This window comes from Rutidosis leptorrhynchoides, chromosome 7 (genome assembly GCF_046630445.1).
Source record: "Rutidosis leptorrhynchoides isolate AG116_Rl617_1_P2 chromosome 7, CSIRO_AGI_Rlap_v1, whole genome shotgun sequence".
NCBI classification, from domain to species: Eukaryota; Viridiplantae; Streptophyta; class Magnoliopsida; order Asterales; family Asteraceae; genus Rutidosis; species Rutidosis leptorrhynchoides.
The window spans coordinates 173,997,377-174,017,885 of NC_092339.1; positions in this window are offsets into that span (position 1 = coordinate 173,997,377).

The following is a 20,509-nucleotide window of genomic DNA, read 5'->3' on the forward strand; positions in this document are numbered from 1 at the left end:
GTATTGAAGTGTTTTAAAAGTCAAGTAAGGAGGATCTATTTAGTTTGCAAACAAGTTTGAAATCATTCAAACTATGTTCTTGTTGTTAAAATTTTATACCACAAAATAAGATAGCTATATGAATATGAATTGAATAAGATTATGAACAAGGTTACTACCTCAAGTTACTTGGACAAAGTTACTGCAAAAGATATGAAATAATCTTGGAATCAAAGAGTGGTGGAGTTAGATCAAAAGGTTGGAAGTAAACTTCTTCAAATGGGTGGTTATTTTGATATATTCTTGAAAGAGTTTTCTTATGGTGTTTAAGGCTTGTAATTGAAGATAAATGATGGGGAAAATGCTTGGAGATGATCAAGTATGAAGTTAGGAGTATTTTGAGAGAGAAATGAGGGTGTAGGTATGAGAAAATGAAGTGAAGAAATGGTGTTCATTTATAAAAACATTTTTAGTTTATAAAGAAAGAAAAGGATTCCTAATTTTGTTTTCTTACTAATAATTCATACTACTTGACAAATTCTAGTTACCTCATATCTAGGGCAGTAATAATGTTGATTAGGATGTTGATTTGATGTGTATATACCAATAGTAAATACGTATAGAAGCTGGGTATGATACGGGTACATATACCCTAGATATACGTATAGAAATCTTGAAGAAACGGAACGAGAATTCAAATATAGCTATCTTTTGTGAATATACTTATATTGTTTTATGTATTTAAGTCCTTAAAAAGTGATTAAATACATTATATATACGATACATGTATAAGCATTATAGATTATAAGTATATATATATCAAAGAATGTTACGTATAGTTATCGTTTTGAAAACTTAAGTTAGTAGTTTCAAAATATACTTATAACTCATTGTCATTAGTACACAATGAGATGTTAAACCATCCTTAGATCATGTTAAATATATATAAATACATATATATACACAAACGTATAATTATCATATGTTATATAGTTCGTGATATCATCGGTCATATTGGACGGTCACACGTTGTGTAAAACTCTTTTCAAAAACACAAGTCTCAACAATTTGGATTGCTTATCATGTTGGTATGGTTTAATTTATGTAAATATTAATCTCATAAGTATAATTTGGTCGGAAAATTCCGGGTCATTACACGTAGTTAACTTTTTATTTAACAATTGAAACGCTTTTTCTTGTTCATCTTTCCATTCAAATTTCTTCCCTTTATGCGTTAATGCAGTCAAGGGTTTTGCTATTCTGGAAAAGTCTTGGATGAACCTTCTGTAATAACTAGCCAGTCCTAAAAATTGGCGTATATGCTTCAGAGTTTTTGGGGTTTCCCACTTTTCAACGGTTTCAATCTTTGCTGGATCCACCTGAATACCTTTTTTATTCACTATGTGACCGAGAAATTGAACTTCTTCTAACCAAAATGCACACTTTGAAAACTTAGCGTACAGTTTTTCCTTCCTTAACAACTCTAGCACTTTTCTCAAATGTTCTTCATGCTCTTGGTCATTCTTTGAGTAAATAAGTTTGTCATCGATGAAAACAATGACAAACTTGTCAAGGTATGGTCTACACACTCGGTTCTTGAGGTCCAGGAACACAGCTGGTGCATTGGTCAACCCAAACGGCATAACCATAAACTCGTAATGACCTTAACGCGTCCTAAAAGTAGTCTTTGGAATATCATTCTCCTTCACCCGCATTTGATGATACCCAGAATGTAAATCAATCTTCGAATAAACCGATGAGCCTTGTAGTTGATCAAATAAGTCGTCGATTCTCGGTAGTGGGTAGCGGTTCTTGATGGTAAGTTTATTCAACTCTCGGTAGTTGATACACAACCTAAATGTACCATCCTTCTTCTTGACAAACAAAATAGGAGCTCCCCATGGTGATGTACTTGGTTGAATGAAACCACGCTCTAAAAGTTCTTGTAACTGACTTTGTAATTCTTTCATTTTGCTGGGTGCGAGTCTGTATGGAGCACCAGCTATTGGTGCAGCTCCTGGTACAAGATCTATTTAAAATTCAACGGATCAATGTGGGGGTAATCCCGGTAATTCTTTCGAAAATACATCGGGATATTCTTTTGCGATGGGAACATCACTGATGTTCTTTTCTTCAGGTTTAACTTCCTTGATGTGTGCTAGAATGACGTAACAACCTTTTCTTATTAGTTTTTGCACCTTCAATCTACTAATAAGATTTAATTTCGCATTGTTCTTTTCTCCGTACACCATTAAAGGTTTTCCCTTTTCACGCATAATGCGAATCGCATTTTTGTAACAAACGACCTCTGCTCTCACCTTTTTCAACTAGTCCATGCCAATTATTACATCAAAACTCCCTAACTCAACTGATATTAAATTAATTTTAAACGTTTCATCCCCCAGTTTAATTTCTCTATCCCGACATATATTATCTGCTGAAATTAATTTACCGTTTGCTAATTCGAGTAAAAATTTACTATCCAAAGGCGTCAATGGGCAACTTAATTTAGCACAAAAATCTCTACTCATATAGCTTCTATCCGCACCCGAATCAAATAAAACATAAGCAGATGTATTGTCAATAAGAAACGCACCCATAACAAGCTCCGGTTCTTCCTGCGCTTCTGCTGCATTAATATTGAAAACTCTTCCGCAGCCTTGCCCATTAGTATTCCCTTGGTTTGGGCAATTTCTAATAATGTGGCCCGGTTTTCCACATTTATAACAAACTACGTCGGCATTATTTGTTTCGACCTTATTTTTTTCTTTATTTTTGTTGTTCTTTGGTCCGTAAATCTCACAATTTGCCGCACCATGACCAATTCTCTTACACTTGGTGCAAACTTTTGTGCAAAACATATTCGGATGGTACTCTGCATACCCGAAGCATGGTTGTTTCTGTTGTTTGTTGTTATTGAGGTTGTTGTTGGGATTGTTATTGTTGTTGAAACGGTTGTTGTAGTAGTTGTTATTGTTATTGGGACATTTGTTGTAGTTATTATTAGGATTGTAGTTATTGTTGCGATTGTTGTTGCGGTTGTGGTTGTAATTGTTATTGTTGTTGTACTGGTGACTCTTGTCACTGTTTTCCTCCTACTTCCTCTTGAGTTGTTTCGTGTTGGCTTCTTGGGCCGCCTGTTCTTTAATTCTCCCCTCAATCTGATTTATGAGTTTATGATCCATTCGACTTGCCTTCTGTATGGAAGTGGGCTCGTGTGAACTCACATCTTCTTGAATCCTTACTGGTAACCCTTTTACAAATGCGTTGATCTTCTCTTCTTCATCTTCGAACGCTCCCGGACACAATAGGCACAACTCTGTGAATCGTCGTTCATATGTGGTAATGTCGAATCCTTGTGTTCTTAACTCTCTAAGTTCTACCTTGAGCTTATTGACTTCGTTTCTAGGACGGTACTGCTCGTTCATCAATTGCTTGAATGTCGACTACGGTAGTGCGTAAGTAGCATTTTGTCCTACTTGTTCAAGATAGGTGTTCCACCACGTTAACGTAGTACCTGTGAAGGTATGCGTAGCATACTTAACTTTGTCCTCTTCAGTACACTTACTTATGGCAAACACCGATTCGACCTTCTCGGTCCACCGTTTCAATCCAATTGGTCCTTCGGTTCCATCAAATTCCAAAGGTTTGCAGGTAGTGAATTCTTTGTAGGAGCATCCTATACGATTTCTTGTGGAATTAGTTCCACTGCTAGATCCAGAGTTATTGTTATTTTGCATCATAGCCTGTACTGCGGCTATGTTTGCTGCAAGGAAAACACGGAAGTCTTCCTCGCTCATGTTCAAATTCTGACGAGTCGCCGGTGCCATTTCCTTTAAAAATAGCCCAAAAGAATTGAGTTAAACATTTAGAATTTAAGAGTAGTCAATAGTATTTCGTAGCATAATATGAACTTATTTATAAAAGCTTTTTCTTCATATTAGCATTTTATAGTTTTAATTCGAGTAGTACCTACCCGTTAAGTTCATACTTAGTAGCTATTATACAATTCAACTACTACGATTCTATATGAAAAACTTATTACAATAATATTTCGCATTCAAAATTTTATACAATATTTTACAAACATACAATACCACTATTATACATGTAGGATGAAATATAGTACATAATAACTTGCTACACGGCAGCTATAAAGGTAATTCTAATTAATAAGCAAGTTGTTCAGCAAAGGCAATAAAGACACGTAATTCATAAGTCCATAAACAGGTCATGCATTCTGGTTTTACTAAAATGACTTTCCATCCTTGATCTTGTGGAAAGTAACCGTTATGACCATTGGCTAGGCAGCATGTTGTAATGTCGTCAAAAGGAAGAGGGTTTCGTAATGCCCAACAGCCTCGTAGCAATCTAAAAACCTTGTTTCTTACCCCAACTACTGAGTCCGTCACATGTGGGAATGTTTCATTTAATAGTTGTAATCTGATGTTCTTTTTCTCACTTTGGTGAGAAGCGAACATCACTAACCCGTAAGCATAACATGCTTCTTTATGTTGCATGTTAGAAGCTCTTTCTAATTCACGAAATCCTATGTTGGGATATGTTGAGTCAAAATAGGTTCTTAACCCGTAGCAAAAAATTGCATTTGGGTTCCCCGCATTTAACGCTTTAAAGAAAACACGGCGTAATTTACGGTCTCCCCAATGTGATGTACCCCACCTATCAAAGGAAAGCCTTTTATAAACTAAGGCATTTCTGGAAAGTCTTTCAAATGTTTGACAAGTTAATTTCGCCATAACTAATTGTGCTGATGAATTTTGACCGACTCTAGACAAGATTTCATCAATCATATCCTCTGGTAGGTCTTCTAAAATATTCGGTTGTTTACCCTTAACGTCCATTTTTTGTTTTTATACTGTAAAAATAGACGAGGATTAGATTCATAAAAGATAATTAACAAACAATACAAGCAATTTTACATTTATCAAAAAAGCACAAGCACACTATATTACATATATTACACAACATGATTACAACTCTTTAATCCGACTCACTCGTTTCTTCTTCTTCGGACTTGGTTCGTTTTGCTAATTTCCTAGGGATATATGATGCTCCCCTAATACAAGCTGTCGTTTTCCACAATTGTTTAGAAAAACCTGGTGGTTTAGAGGTTCCCGTGTTATTGTTACATTTTAGGAAATACGGACGTTGCCGATACATATAAAGTTCATCGGGGTTAGAATCAGGTTTCTCTATTTTTATACCTTTTCCCTTATTATTTCTTTTGCTTTATTAAATTGGGTCGAGGTAATTTCTATAACATCATCGGAATCCTCATCGGGATCCGATTCATCGGAAAATTGGTAATCTTCCCAATATTTTGCTTCCTCGGCGGAAACTCCATTGACCATTATTGACTTTGGTCCGTTGGTTGAGGATTTCTTTTATTTAACCGATTTACTATAAGTATCAATATTTCTTCATCCGAAACCTCTTCTTCTTCCGGTGCTTCCTTTTCCGGTTCCTCCTCTTCCGGATCCTCCTCTTCCGGTTCCTCCTCTTCCGGTTCCTCTTCTTCCGGTTTCTCTTCGGGAATTTGTGAATCTTTCCAAAGTATATTCGACTCTTCATTATTATTAGGTGAGTCGATGGGATTTGTACTAGAGGTAGACATCTATCACACAATATCAAACACGTTAAGAGATTAATATATCACATAATATTTACATGTTAATAATATATAGTTTCCAACAAAAAAGTTAAGCAATCGTTTTTTGAAGAAAATCAGGGTCGAAGTCTAGACTCACTAATGCATCCTAACAAACTCGGTAAGACACACTAATGCAAAAATTCTGGTTCACTAAGACCAACGCACGGATACCAACTGAAATGTCCTGTTCATATTGATTATAAACGTTCCATATTAATTGATTTCGTTGCGAGGTTTTGACCTCTATATGAGAAGTTTTTCAAAGACTGCATTCATTTTTAAAACAAACCATAACCTTTATTTTATCGAAAAAGTTAACAAGACACCACTTAGATTATCCAAAAATGATAATCTAAAAAATATCACACTTACACACTACCAATACATATTGGTTTACAAATATTAATATGTTACAACAAAATAAATCTCGAATGCAGTTTTAAACAATATTATATAAGCATGCTGACACCAAATCTTGTTCATATAATAGCATGCAATAACGGAAGCTCTTAATAATCACCTGAGAATAAACATGCTTTAAACGTCAACAAAAATGTTGGTGAGTTATAGGTTTAACCTATATTTATCAAATCGTAATAATAGACCACAAGATTTCATATTTCAATATACATCCCATACATAGAGATAAAAATCATTCATATGGTGAACACCTGGTAACCGACCTTAACAAGATGCATATAGAATATCCCCTATCATTTCGGGACTCCCTTCGGACATGATGAATTCGAAGTACTAAAGCATCCGGTACTTTGGATGGGGATCGTTGGGCCCAATAGATCTATCTTTAGGATTCGCGTAAATTAGGGTGTCTGTTCCCTAATTCTTAGATTACCAGACTAAGAAGGGGCATATTCGGTTTAATAATCCAGCCATAGAATGTAGTTTTATTTACTTGTGTCTATTTTATAAAACATTTATAAAACTGCATGTATTCTCATCCCAAAATATTAGATTTTAAAAGTGGGACTATAACTCACTTTCACAGGTTTTTACTTCGTCAGGAAGTAAGACTTGGCCACTGGTCGATTCACGAACCTATAACAAATTTGTACATATATATCAAAGTATGTCCAAAATATATTTACAACATTTTTAATACATTTTACTGTTTTAAGTTTATTAAGTCAGATGTCCTCGTTAGTAACCTACAACTAGTTGTCCACAGTAAGATGTATAGAAAATAAAGCAATATATATTATCTTAAATCAATCCACGACCTCCTGTATACATGCCTCAGGCTAGACCACAACTCAAAGTATATATAATATTTTGGAATCAACTTCAACACTGTGTAGCTAACTCCAACATTACTGCATATAGAGTGTCTATGGTTGTTCCGAAATATATATATAGATGGGTCAATATGATATGTCAAAACATTGTATTCGTGTCTATGGTATCCCAATATTACATAATATATTAGAATACATGTATAATACAATATGAGTTAGCTAGAATATGATTAATATAGATTTGTTACCAATTTTCACGTAGCTACAACAAGAAAAATTATCTAATCTTGTTTTACCCATAACTTCTTCGTTTTAAATCCGTTTTGAGTGTTTCAAGTTGTTATGGTTTCATATTGAACTTAAGTTTATGAATCTAAATATAAAAAGTATAAGTTTATAGTAAAAAATACAGGTTACAAGCATTTTTGTAAAGGTACTCATTTCAGTCGAAAGAACGACGTCTAGATGACCATTTTGGAAAACATACTTACACTTTGAGTTTAACCATGATTTTTGGATATAGTTTCATGTTCATAATAAAAATCATTTTCCCAGAAGAAAAACTATTAAATCAAAGTTTATCATAGTTTTTAATTAACTAACCCAAAACAGCCCGCGGTGTTACTACGACGGCGTATATTTTCGTGTTTCCAGGTTTTAAATCATTAAGTTAGCATATCATATAGATATATAACATGTGTTTAGTTGATTTTAAAAGTCAATTTAGAAGGATTAACTTTATTTGAGAACAAGATTAGAATTAACTAAACTATGTTCTAGTGATTACAAGTTTAAATCTTCGAATAAGATAGTTTTATATGTATGAATCGAATGATGTTATGAACATCATTACTACCTTAATTTTAGTAGGTAAACCTACTGGAAATGAGAAAAATAGATCTAGCTTCAAAGGATCCTTGGATGGCTTGAAAGTTCTTGAAGCAGAATCATGACACGAAAACAAGTTCAAGTAAGATTTCCACTCGAAATAAGATTGTTATAGTTATAGAAATTGAATCAAAGTTTGAATATGAGTATTACCTTGTATTAGAAAGATATCTTACTGTAAATAAGAAAGATTTCTTGAGGTTGGATGATCACTTTACAAGACTGGAAGTAAGCTAGCAAACTTGAAAGTATTCATGATTTTATGAAACTAGAACTTATAGAATTTATGAAGAACACTTAGAACTTGAAGATAGAACTTGAGAGAGATCAATTAGATGAAGAAAATTGAAGAATGAAAGTGTTTGTAGGTGTTTTTGGTCGTTGGTATATGGATTAGATATAAAAGATGTGTAATTTTCTTTACTTGTAAATAAGTCATGAATGATTACTAATATTTTTGTAATTTTATGAGATATTTCATGCTAGTTGCCAAATGATGGTTCCTACATGTGTTAGGTGACTCAAAAGGGCTACTAAGAGCTAATCATTGGAGTGTATATACCAATAGTAAATACATTTAAAAGCTGGGTATTGTACGGGTACGAATACAAGTGCATACGAGTAGAATTGTTGATGAAAATGAATTAGGATGTAATTGTAAGCATTTTTGTTAAGTAGAAGTACTTTGATAAGTGTCTTTAAGTCTTTCAAAAGTGTATGAATACATATTAAAACACTACATGTATATACATTTTTACTGAGTCGTTTAGTCATCGTTAGTCGTTACATGTAAGTGTTGTTTTGAAACCTTTAGGTTAACGATCTTGTTAAATGTCGTTAACCCATTGTTTATTATATCTAAAGAGATGTTAAATTATTACATTATCATGATATTATGATGTATTAATATATCTTAATATGATATATATACAATTAAATGTCGTTACAACGATAATCGTTACATATATGTCTCGTTTCGAAATCCTTAAGTTAGTAGTCTTGTTTTTACATATGTAGTTCATTGTTAATATACTTAATGATATGTTTATTTATCATAATACCATGTTAACTATATATATCCATATATATGACATCATATAGTTTTTACAAGTTTTAACGTTCGTGAATCACCGGTCAACTTGGGTGGTCAATTGTCTATATGAAACCTATTTCAATTAGTCAAGTCTTAACAAGTTTGATTGCTTAACATGTTGGAAACACTTAATCATGTAAATAACAATTTCATTTAATATATATAAACATGGAAAAGTTCGGGTCACTACCGTACCTACCCATTAAATAAATTTCCCGAAATTTTAAGCAGTTGGAGGTGTTAACGTATCTTCTGAAAATAAGTGCGGGTATTTCTTCTTCATCTGATCTTCTCATTCCCAGGTGAACTCGGGTCCTCTACGAGAATTCCATCGAACCTTAACAATTGGTATCTTGTTTTGCTTAAGTCTTTTAACCTCACGGTCCATTATTTCGACGGGTTCTTCGATGAATTGAAGTTTTTCGTTAATTTGGGTTTCGTCTAATGGAATAGTGAGATCTTCTTTAGCAACACATTTCTTCAAATTCGAGACGTGGAAAGTGTTATGTACAGCCACGAGTTGTTGAGGTAACTCAAGTCGGTAAGCTACTGGTCCGACACGATCAATAATATTGAATGGTCCAATATACCTTGGATTTAATTTCCCTCTTTTACCAAATTAAAAACAACGCCTTTCCAAGGAGCAACTTTAAGCATGACCATCTCTCCAATTTCAAATTCTATATCTTTTCTTTTAATGTCAGCGTAGCTCTTTTGTCGACGTTGGGCGGTTTTCAACCGTTGTTGAATTTGGATGATCTTCTCGGTAGTTTCTTGTATTATCTCCGGACCCGTAATCTGTCTATCCCCCACTTCACTCCAACAAATCAGAGACCTGCATTTTCTACCATAAAGTGCTTCAAACGGTGCCATCTCAATGCTTGAATGGTAGCTGTTGTTGTAGGAAAATTCTGCTAACGGTAGATGTCGATCCCAACTATTTCCGAAATCAATAACACATGCTCGTAGCATGTCTTCAAGCGTTTGTATCGTCCTTTTGCTCTGCCCATCAGTTTGTGGATGATAGGCAGTACTCATGTCTAGACGAGTTCCTAATGCTTGCTGTAATGTCTGCCAGAATCTTGAAATAAATCTTCCATCCCTATCAGAGATAATAGATATTGGTATTCCATGTCTGGAGACGACTTCCTTCAAATACAGTCGTGCTAACTTCTCGATCTTGTCATCTTCTCTTATTGGCAGAAAGTGTGCTGATTTGGTGAGACGATCAACTATTACCCAAATAGTATCAAAACCACTTGCAGTCCATGGCAATTTAGTGATGAAATCCATGGTAATGTTTTCCCATTTCCATTCCGGGATTTCGGATTGTTGAAGTAGACCTGATGGTTTTTGATGCTCAGCTTTGACCTTAGAACACGTCAAACATTCTCCTACATATTTAGCAACATCGGCTTTCATACCCGGCCACCAAAAATGTTTCTTGAGATCCTTGTACATCTTCCCTATTCCAGGATGTATTGAGTATCTGGTTTTATGAGCTTCTCTAAGTACCATTTCTCTCATATCTCCAAATTTTGGTACCCAAATTCTTTCAACCCTATACCGGGTTCCGTCTTCCCGAATATTAAGATGCTTCTCCAACCCTTTGGGTATTTCATTCTTTAAATTTCCTTCTTTTAAAACTCTTTGTTGCACCTCCTTTATTTGAGTAGTAAGGTTATTGTGAATCATTATATTCATAGCTTTTACTCGAATGGGTTCTCTGTCCTTTCTGCTCAAGGCGTCGGCTACCACATTTGCCTTCCTCGGGTGGTAACGAATCTCAAAGTCGTAATCATTCAATAATTCAATCCACCTGCGCTGCCTCATGTTAAGTTGTTTCTGATTAAATATGTGTTGAAGACTTTTGTGGTCGGTATATGATAATGCTAAAAACGAACATATATTTCATAGCATTATCCCTCAAGAAAGACAAGCTTTTAGTTGCAATTGTTCTATTTACAAGTGATATTTGTTTAAATAATAAAAGGTGAAGACAAAAGGCAGATTCGACGAATTGAAGACGCAAACGACCAAAAAGCTCAAAAGTACAAAGTACAATCAAAGTGGTTCAAATTATTGATGAGAAACGTCTCAAAATTACAAGAGTACAAGACGCTAAATGCAAAATACAAGATATTAAATTGTACGCAAGGACGTTCGAAAATCCGGAACTGGGACCAAAGTCAACTCTCAATGCTCGACGCAACGGACTAAAAATTACAAGTCAACTATGCACATAAATATAATATAATATTTAAATAATTCTTATAATTATTTATACATTATATTTATTTATAAAAACCGTCGGCATACAAAGAAACAAAGTCTTGTGAGCTGGAAAAAATGGCCATGCGATCGCATGGCCTGGAATCACATTTGCCATGCGATCGCATGGCAGTAAGTGAGAGGCCACATGCCTATAAATTCGCAGTTTGGTGAACGATATACACATCTTTTTCTTTCCTTTCACTGAACGTAAAGATATATATATATATATATATATATATATATATATATATATATATATATATATATATATATATATATATATATATATATATATATATATATATATATATATATATATATATTATATTTTAATTTCTAATAATAAGGGTATGTTAGCGAATGTTGTAAGTGTGTAAGTCGAAATTCTGTCCGTGTAACGCTACGCTATTTTTAATCACTGTAAGTTATGGTTAATGTTATTTTTAAATTAATGTCTCGTAGCTAAGTTATTATTATGCTTATTTAATGCCGAAGTAATCATGATGTTGGACTAAAATATTAAGACGGGGTAATTGGGCTTTGTACCATAATTGGGGTTTGGACAAAAGAACGACACTTGTGGAAATTAGACTATGGGCTATTAATGGGCTTTATATTTGTTTAACTAAATGATAGTTTGTTAATTTTAATATAAAGATTTACAATTGGACATACCTATAAATAACCATATACACTCGATCAGACACGATGGGCGGGATATTTATATGTACGAATAATCGTTCATTTAACCGGACACGAGAATGGATTAATAGTTAATTGACTTATTAAAACAGGGGTGAAATTATAAACAAGGACACTTGGCGTAATTGTTAACAAAGTATTAAAACCTTGGGTTACACGCAGTCGATATCCTGGTGTAATTATTAAACAAAGTATTAAGACCTTGTTACAGTTTAAGTCCCCAATTAGTTGGAATATTTGACTTTGGATATAAGGATAATTTGACGAGGACACTCGCACTTTATATTTATGACTGATGGACTGTTATGGACAAAAACCAGACGGACATATTGAATAATTCAGGAAAAGGACAATTAACCCATGGGAATAAACTAAAATCAACACGTCAAACATCATGATTACGGAAGTTTAAATAAGTATAATTCCTTTTATTTCATATTTAATTGCACTTTTAATTATTGCACTTTTATTTATTGTCATTGTATTTAATTGCACTTTTAATTATCGTACTTTTTAATTATCGCAATTTTATTTTATCGCACTTTTATTTATCGCAATTTCAGTATCGTTATCTACTTTACACTTTAAATTAAGTTATATTTACTTTTTTATATTTTACATTAGGTTTTAACTGCGACTAAAGTTTTAAAATCGACAAACTGGTCATTAAACGGTAAAACCCCCCTTTTTATAATAATAATATTACTTATATATATTTGTATTTTTATAAGATTAAAACTAAATAGCGTTAAGCTTGTTTAATTTTCCCTGTGGAACGAACCGGACTTACTAAAAACTACACTACTGTACGATTAGGTACACTGCCTATAAGTGTTGTAGCAAGGTTTAGGTATATTCATTCTATAAATAAATAAATATCTTGTGTAAAATTGTATCGTATTTAATAGTATTTCTTTATAAAAATAATACTATTTCCTAGTACACCTCGCACACATCAAGTATTTTTGGCGCCGCTGCCGGGGACAGTCAAACGCCGGAAGCGAAACGCTATATATAAATTTTTTTTTATTATTAAGTTCTTTATATAAAAAAATATACGTTTTAAATAAAAATACAAAAATATAAAAAGAAAATATAAAAAAAATTTATATAATTGTTTTTAAGAGTTGTTAAATATATATCAAGTTAAAAAGTATTTTTTTAGTCTTTAAAATTTAATTTGTATTTAAGTTATATATTTATTGTATATAATTTAAAACAGAAAAAAAATATATATATATATAAAACTACTAGGCCCGTACTGTAGCATCCCATATACTGGCCCGAAACCCTAGCCCATGCGATCGCATGAGCCCGAAGGCATATTTTCATGCGATCGCATGAGGTTCTCTGACACGCCACAGTTGACTCCAACAGCAATCATTACGGAGTATTATTATTAATTATTATTATTAAAACCCTAATTAGGGTTTAGTATTTTATTATTAAGTATTAGTTTTAATTAATTTGTTTTATTTAGATAAATTAGTTTTAATATATAAAATTAATAGTTTTATAAAATAAATAATATAAAAATAATATTTTTATAAAAATTGTACTTTTTACAACTTTAAATTTATTTTTATATTTTGTATCTTTTTATTCGTTTTAAGCGTAATTTTTGTATTTTTCGCTCGTATTTAGTTCTAAGATATAGTTTTTGCCATAGTTATTTTTATTTCTAGATTATTAGGTTTTGTCGTAAAATCCCTTAAGTGCTTTTTCTTTAGACTAAGATTTAGGTGCTTTAGAATTTTGCGACGCCGTTTTTATATTTTAGTACCTTTTTAAGTTATTGCCATTTGGGATATAGTATTTCTTTTAAGCTTTAATATTTTTAGACACAACTTTTAATTCTTAGTTTTTAGTTCCTTTTTAAGTTTCGACGTGCTACGTTCTTATTATTATTTTTTCGACCATTTATTTTTCGACGTTTTTTCGACGCGCTCTTTTTCTTTCTTATTTTTCACCGCTCTAGTTTTTAGGACTTAGTTTTTTTTTTTATTTCTTCTCTCTAATTTCTTTAAACTTCAACGAAAAATTATTTTGAGTAGTTAAATTGATAGACATCCAAATTTTCTGCTTCGTAGTAATAGTTGGATTTGTTAGGGGCTGAGTTGTGAGCTTCCGATTTAAAGGGTTCTGGCTCCCTGCTGCATCTATTGGCTATTCGAAACGTGGGCAAAAGCAGAAAAGTCTATTAATTTGATAACTTAAATAATTTTTATTCTTTTATAACTAATAGGATATTCAGTGAATGCACCGAGCAAAACGTTCACCACCTGTAACTCGATCAAGACATCTAGCAAATATTGCCGCCGTTGATTTTTCTTTAGAATCATCATCCAGTCGTCCAAGTACTCCAATTCAAATTTTCGATAATCCATTTTTTGAACCCGACCTCACAATTGAGAATCCGGAGAATATTCAGGGACAATTCAGAGATCCTGAACCATTAATTTTTCCTCCGGAACCACCAATCATTCAAACAGAGATTGTCGAGGAACAACCTATTAAATCAGAATACTCTAGTGATTCAGATTCAACAAATTCAATAATGGAGAATCTAGAACCTTTAAGTATGGAAGACCGAATGCGCGCTAAACGCACTGGTCAAAGTCACGCAATTACTCAACCAGACATTAATGCGTCAGATTATGAAATCAAAGGACAAATTCTACACATGGTAACTAATCAATGCCAATTTAGTGGTGCGCCGAAGGAAGATCCAAACGAACATCTTCGTACCTTTAATAGGATCTGTACACTATTTAAAATCAGAGAAGTGGAGGATGAACAGATATATCTCATGTTATTTCCCTGGACTTTAAAGGGAGAAGCCAAAGATTGGTTAGAATCGTTACCTGAAGGGGCGATTGATGCATGGGACATTTTAGTTGAAAAATTTCTTAAACAATTCTTTCCGGCATCTAAAGCCGTGAGACTTCAAGGAGAAATTGTTACGTTCACACAAAGGCCAAATGAAACTCTATATAAGGCATGGACAAGATTTGGAAAGTTATTAAGATGATGTCCGTAACATGGTTTAGACACTTGTTAAATAGTACAAATATTCTACCAAGGATGCGACATCACTACAAGAAAAGACATCGATATAGCAGCCGGTGGTTCCATTATGAAGAAAACAGCAACTGACGCTTACAAAATTATTGATAACACTGCTTCCCACTCACATGAGTGGCATCAAGAAAAAGATATCGTTAGATCATCTAAAGCAGCTAGAGCCAATTCTAGCCATGACTTAGATTCCATTTCTGCAAAGATAGATGCTGTCCAGAGACGAATGGAAAAGATGACTAAGAATATACAATCAATACGAATTAGTTGTGAGCAGTGTGGAGGACCACATTTGACAAAAGATTATCTCAATATTGAACTAACAATGGAACAAAGGGAGAATGTTTCATACATAAACCAAAGGCCTGGAAATAATTATCAGAATAATTATCAACCGCCAAGACCAATATACAATCAAAATCAGAACTATAACCAAAATGTTCCATACAACAACCAACAAGGTCCTAGCAATCAACAAGTATCCAATAATACTTACAATCAGTAAAGACCTATTTTTTAAAATAAACCACCACAAATCGATGATAAAAAGCCAAATTTAGAAGATATGATGTCGAAGCTAGTTGAATCTCAAACTCAATTTTTCACATCTCATAAACAAACCAATGAACAAAATGCTCAAGCATTTAGAAATCAACAAGCTTCTATTCAAAATTTGGAACAAGAAGTAAGCAACCTAGCAAGGTTGATAGGTGAAAGAAAATCGGGAAGTCTACCTAGTGATACAAATGCTAACCCCAGGAATGTAGTGATACAAATGCTAACCCCCGGAATGAAACAGCTAAAGCCATTACCACAAGAAGTGGTATTACACTTAAACCACCTGAAATGCCTGTAATTTCTGATGAAGCTATTCCTACTCCACAAGAACCACAACCTGAGCAAGATAAGGAAACATAACTGGTAGTTGAAAAGGTTAATGAAGATAACACAGTTAAGGCTAAACCTTATGTTAAACCATACCAACCACCACTTCCTTACCCTAGTAAAATGAGAAAAGAGAGACTTGAAGCCGAGCAATCCAAATTCTTGGATATGTTTAAACAAATAAATGTCAATCTTCCTTTCATTGATGTGATTTCAGGAATGCCTAGATATGCTAAATTTCTAAAAGATCTAATCACAAATAGAAAGAAAATGGAAGAACTCTCGGCTGTTACAATGAATGATAATTATTCTGCAGTGCTGTTGAATAAGATACCAGAAAAACTTTCAGATCCAGGAAGTTTCACAATTCCATGTTTTCTGGGTAGTCTTAGTTCAATAGAAGCATTGGCAGACTTAGGTGCTAGTATAAATTTAATGTCGTATTCACTATACGCTAAACTAGACCTTGGAGAATTGAAACCAACACGAATAAGCATACAACTAGCCGATCGATCAGTAAAATATCCTAGAGGGATAATGAAAAACATGCTAGTTAAAGTTGGTACTTTAGTATTTCCAGTAGATTTTGTTATTCTGGACATGGAAGAAGATTATCGAGTTCCTCTCATATTAGGAAGACCATTCTTAAACACGGCTAAAGCAATAATAGACATGTTTGGTAAGAAACTGACCCTAAGTATAGAGGACGAGAGTGTTACCTTTTCTGTTGATAGAGCCATGAAACAACCGCAATCTACAGATGATACATGTTATTATATTCAAACTATAGAATCACATGCAGAATTGTTAGAAGAATTTCCAGAATTACAAGGAACAGGAGAATGTTCTTTAGGAGAAGGAACTGAATCAATTGATGAAACTGAAATGTTAGCTACACTTATGGCTAATACATATGAACCAACAACAGAAGAAATTCAAATGCTAAAAGAGGAAGACAGATATCGATATAAATCATCGATAGAAGAACCACCGACATTAGAATTAAAGCCACTTCCAAACCATTTGGAATATGCTTATTTACATGGTGAATCTGAATTACCTGTAATAATATCGTCTTCTCTTACTGAAAATGAAAAATCTCAACTCATTTCTGTCATACCCCGTCCTAATCCATCCGGACGAAGTCCATATCGATTATAAACGATTCACAACAGTTGATTACATCGCGAGGTACTTGACCTCTATATGATACATTTTACAAACATTGCATTCGTTTTGAAAAGACAATCTTTCATTACATCTAAGGTTGACGACATGCATACCATTTCATAACATATCTTACTATAATTGATTTAATAATAATCTTGATGAACTCAACGACTCGAGTGCAACGTCTTTTGAAATATGTCATGTATGACTCCAATTAATATCTCTAAGATGAGCAAAACACAGCGGAAGATTTCTTTCGTACCTGAGAATAAACATGCTTTAAAGTGTCAACCAAAAGGTTGGTGAGTTCATTAGTTTAACATAAATAACCATTATCATCATTTTAATAGACCACAAGATTTCCATATTCAGTTCTCATAAATATACGTCCCATGCATAGAGACAAAATATCATTCATATGGATTGAACACCTGGTAATCGACATTCACAATTTGCATATAAGAATATCCCCATCATTTCGGGATCCTCCTTCGGACATGATATTAATTTCGAAGTACTAAAGCATCCGGTACTTTGGATGGGGCTTGTTGGGCCCGATAGATCTATCCTTAGGATTCGCGTAAATTAGGTTGTCTGTTCCCTAATTCTTAGATTACCAGACTATATAGGGGCATATTCAGTTTAATAATCCAACCATAGAATGTAGTTTCATTTACTCGTGTCTATTTCGTAAAACAGTTATAAAAGCAGCGCATGTATTCTCAGCCCAAAAATATTATGGGTAAAAAGGCAAATGAAACTCACGCATATAAATATTGTAAAAACAGTTAATAAAGCATTTGCATGTATTCTCAGCCCAAAAACGTAAAGAGTAAAAAGGGTGAATGAAACTCACGCATATAAATATTGTAAAACAGTTAATAAGTCATTTGCATGTATTTTCAGCCTAAAAATGTAAAGAGTAAAAGGGAATCAAATGAACTCACGCATATAAATATAGTAAAACAGTTAATAAAGCATTTGCATGTATTCTCAGCCCAAAAATGTAATGAGTAAAAAGGGAGTAAATGAACTCACGCATATAAATATAGTAAAACAGTTAATAAAGCATTTGCATGTATTCTCAGCCCAAAAATGTAATGAGTAAAAAGGGAGTAAATGAACTCACCTATTGTATTTTGTAGTAAAAATACATATAACGACATTGAACAACTGAACAGTGCAGGGTTTGGCCTCGGATTCACGAACCTATATCATTTGTATATATATATATATATATATTAAAACATATAATCGTAATCGAGCAACTTTATATACATTTAGTTATGTATTAAGATCAATTTTTATATATACTTTTGTTAATACTTATAATATGTCATTATGCTTATTTGATATATCATTTAGTTAACGTTATATCAATATCAATAATATTATAACATAATATTAAGCGATATTAGTGTAATTATGTAACAATTATATTTGTATATATATATATATATATATATATATATATATATATATATATATATATATATATATATATATATATATATATATATATATATATATTATTGGTTTGTCAAAACAGTATTTTAGTAATACTAAGATAAGATTTGAAATAATAATAGTGATAATACTAATGTTAATAATAATGATATTAACAGTAGTTTTTAAATAAAATGAAGATTTTAGTATGGATGGTAATGAAAATAATCATTTTGATAATAATACATAATGATAATGTTTTTAACAATTTTATTACTAATGATAATATTAACAATAATACTTATGTTTATAATAATAATTCTAATATTTATAATGATACTTGTGCTAATATTAATTAATATGATAACGAATTTTATTAGGTTTATAATAATAATAATCGTAATCATAATAATGATATTAATACTAGAATTATAAAGATAATGATACTAACATTAGTATTTAGTTATATTTACTTTTTTATATTTTACATTAGGTTTTAACTGCGACTAAAGTTTTAAAATCGACAAACTGGTCATTAAACGATAAAAACCCCCTTTTTATAATAATAATATTACTTATATATATATTTGTATTTTTATAAGATTAAAACTAATATAGCGTTAAGCTTGTTTAATTTTCCCTGTGGAACGAACCGGACTTACTAAAAACTACACTACTGTACGATTAGGTACACTGCCTATAAGTGTTGTAGCAAGGTTTAGGTATATACATTCTATAAATAAATAAATATCTTGTGTAAAATTGTATCGTATTTAATAGTATTTCTTTATAAAAATAATACTATTTCCTAGTACACCTCGCACACATCAAGTATTTTTGGCGCCGCTGCCGGGGACAGTCAAACGCCGGAAGCGAAACGCTATATATAAATTTTTTTTTATTATTAAGTTCTTTATATAAAAAAATATACGTTTTAAATAAAAATACAAAAATATAAAAAGAAAATATAAAAAAATTTATATAATTGTTTTTAAGAGTTGTTAAATATATATCAAGTTAAAAAGTATTTTTTTTAGTCTTTAAAATTTAATTTGTATTTAAGTTATATATTTATTGTATATAATTTAAAACAGAAAAAAAATATATATATATATAAAACTACTCGGCCCGTACTGTAGCAGCCCATATACTGGCCCGAAACCCTAGCCCATGCGATCGCATGAGCCCGAAGGCATATTTTCATGCGATCGCATGAGGTTCTCTGACACGCCACAGTTGACTCCAACAGCAATCATTACGGAGTATTATTATTAATTATTATTATTAAAACCCTAATTAGGGTTTAGTATTTTATTATTAAGTATTAGTTTTAATTAATTTGTTTTATTTAGATAAATTAGTTTTAATATATAAAATTAATAGTTTTATAAAATAAATAATATAAAAATAATATTTTTATAAAAATTGTACTTTTTACAACTTTAAATTTATTTTTATATTTTGTATCTTTTTATTCGTTTTAAGCGTAATTTTTGTATTTTTCGCTCGTATTTAGTTCTAAGATATAGTTTTTGCCATAGTTATTTTTATTTCTAGATTATTAGGTTTTGTCGTAAAATCCCTTAAGTGCTTTTTCTTTAGACTAAGATTTAGGTGCTTTAGAATTTTGCGACGCCGTTTTTATATTTTAGTACCTTTTTAAGTTATTGCCATTTGGGATATAGTATTTCTTTTAAGCTTTAATATTTTTAGACACAACTTTTAATTCTTAGTTTTTAGTTCCTTTTTTAGTTTCGACGCGCTACGTTCTTATTATTATTTTTTCGACCATTTATTTTTCGACGTTTTTTCGATGCGCTCTTTTTCTTTCTTATTTTTCGCCGCTCTAGTTTTTAGGACTTAGTTTTTTTTTTATTTCTTCTCTCTAATTTCTTTAAACTTCAACGAAAAATTATTTTGAGTAGTTAAATTGATAGACATCCAAATTTTCTGCTTCGTAGTAATAGTTGGATTTGTTAGGGGCTGAGTTGTGAGCTTCCGATTTAAAGGGTTCTGGCTCCCTGCTGCATCTATTGGCTATTCGAAACGTGGGCAAAAGCAGAAAAGTTT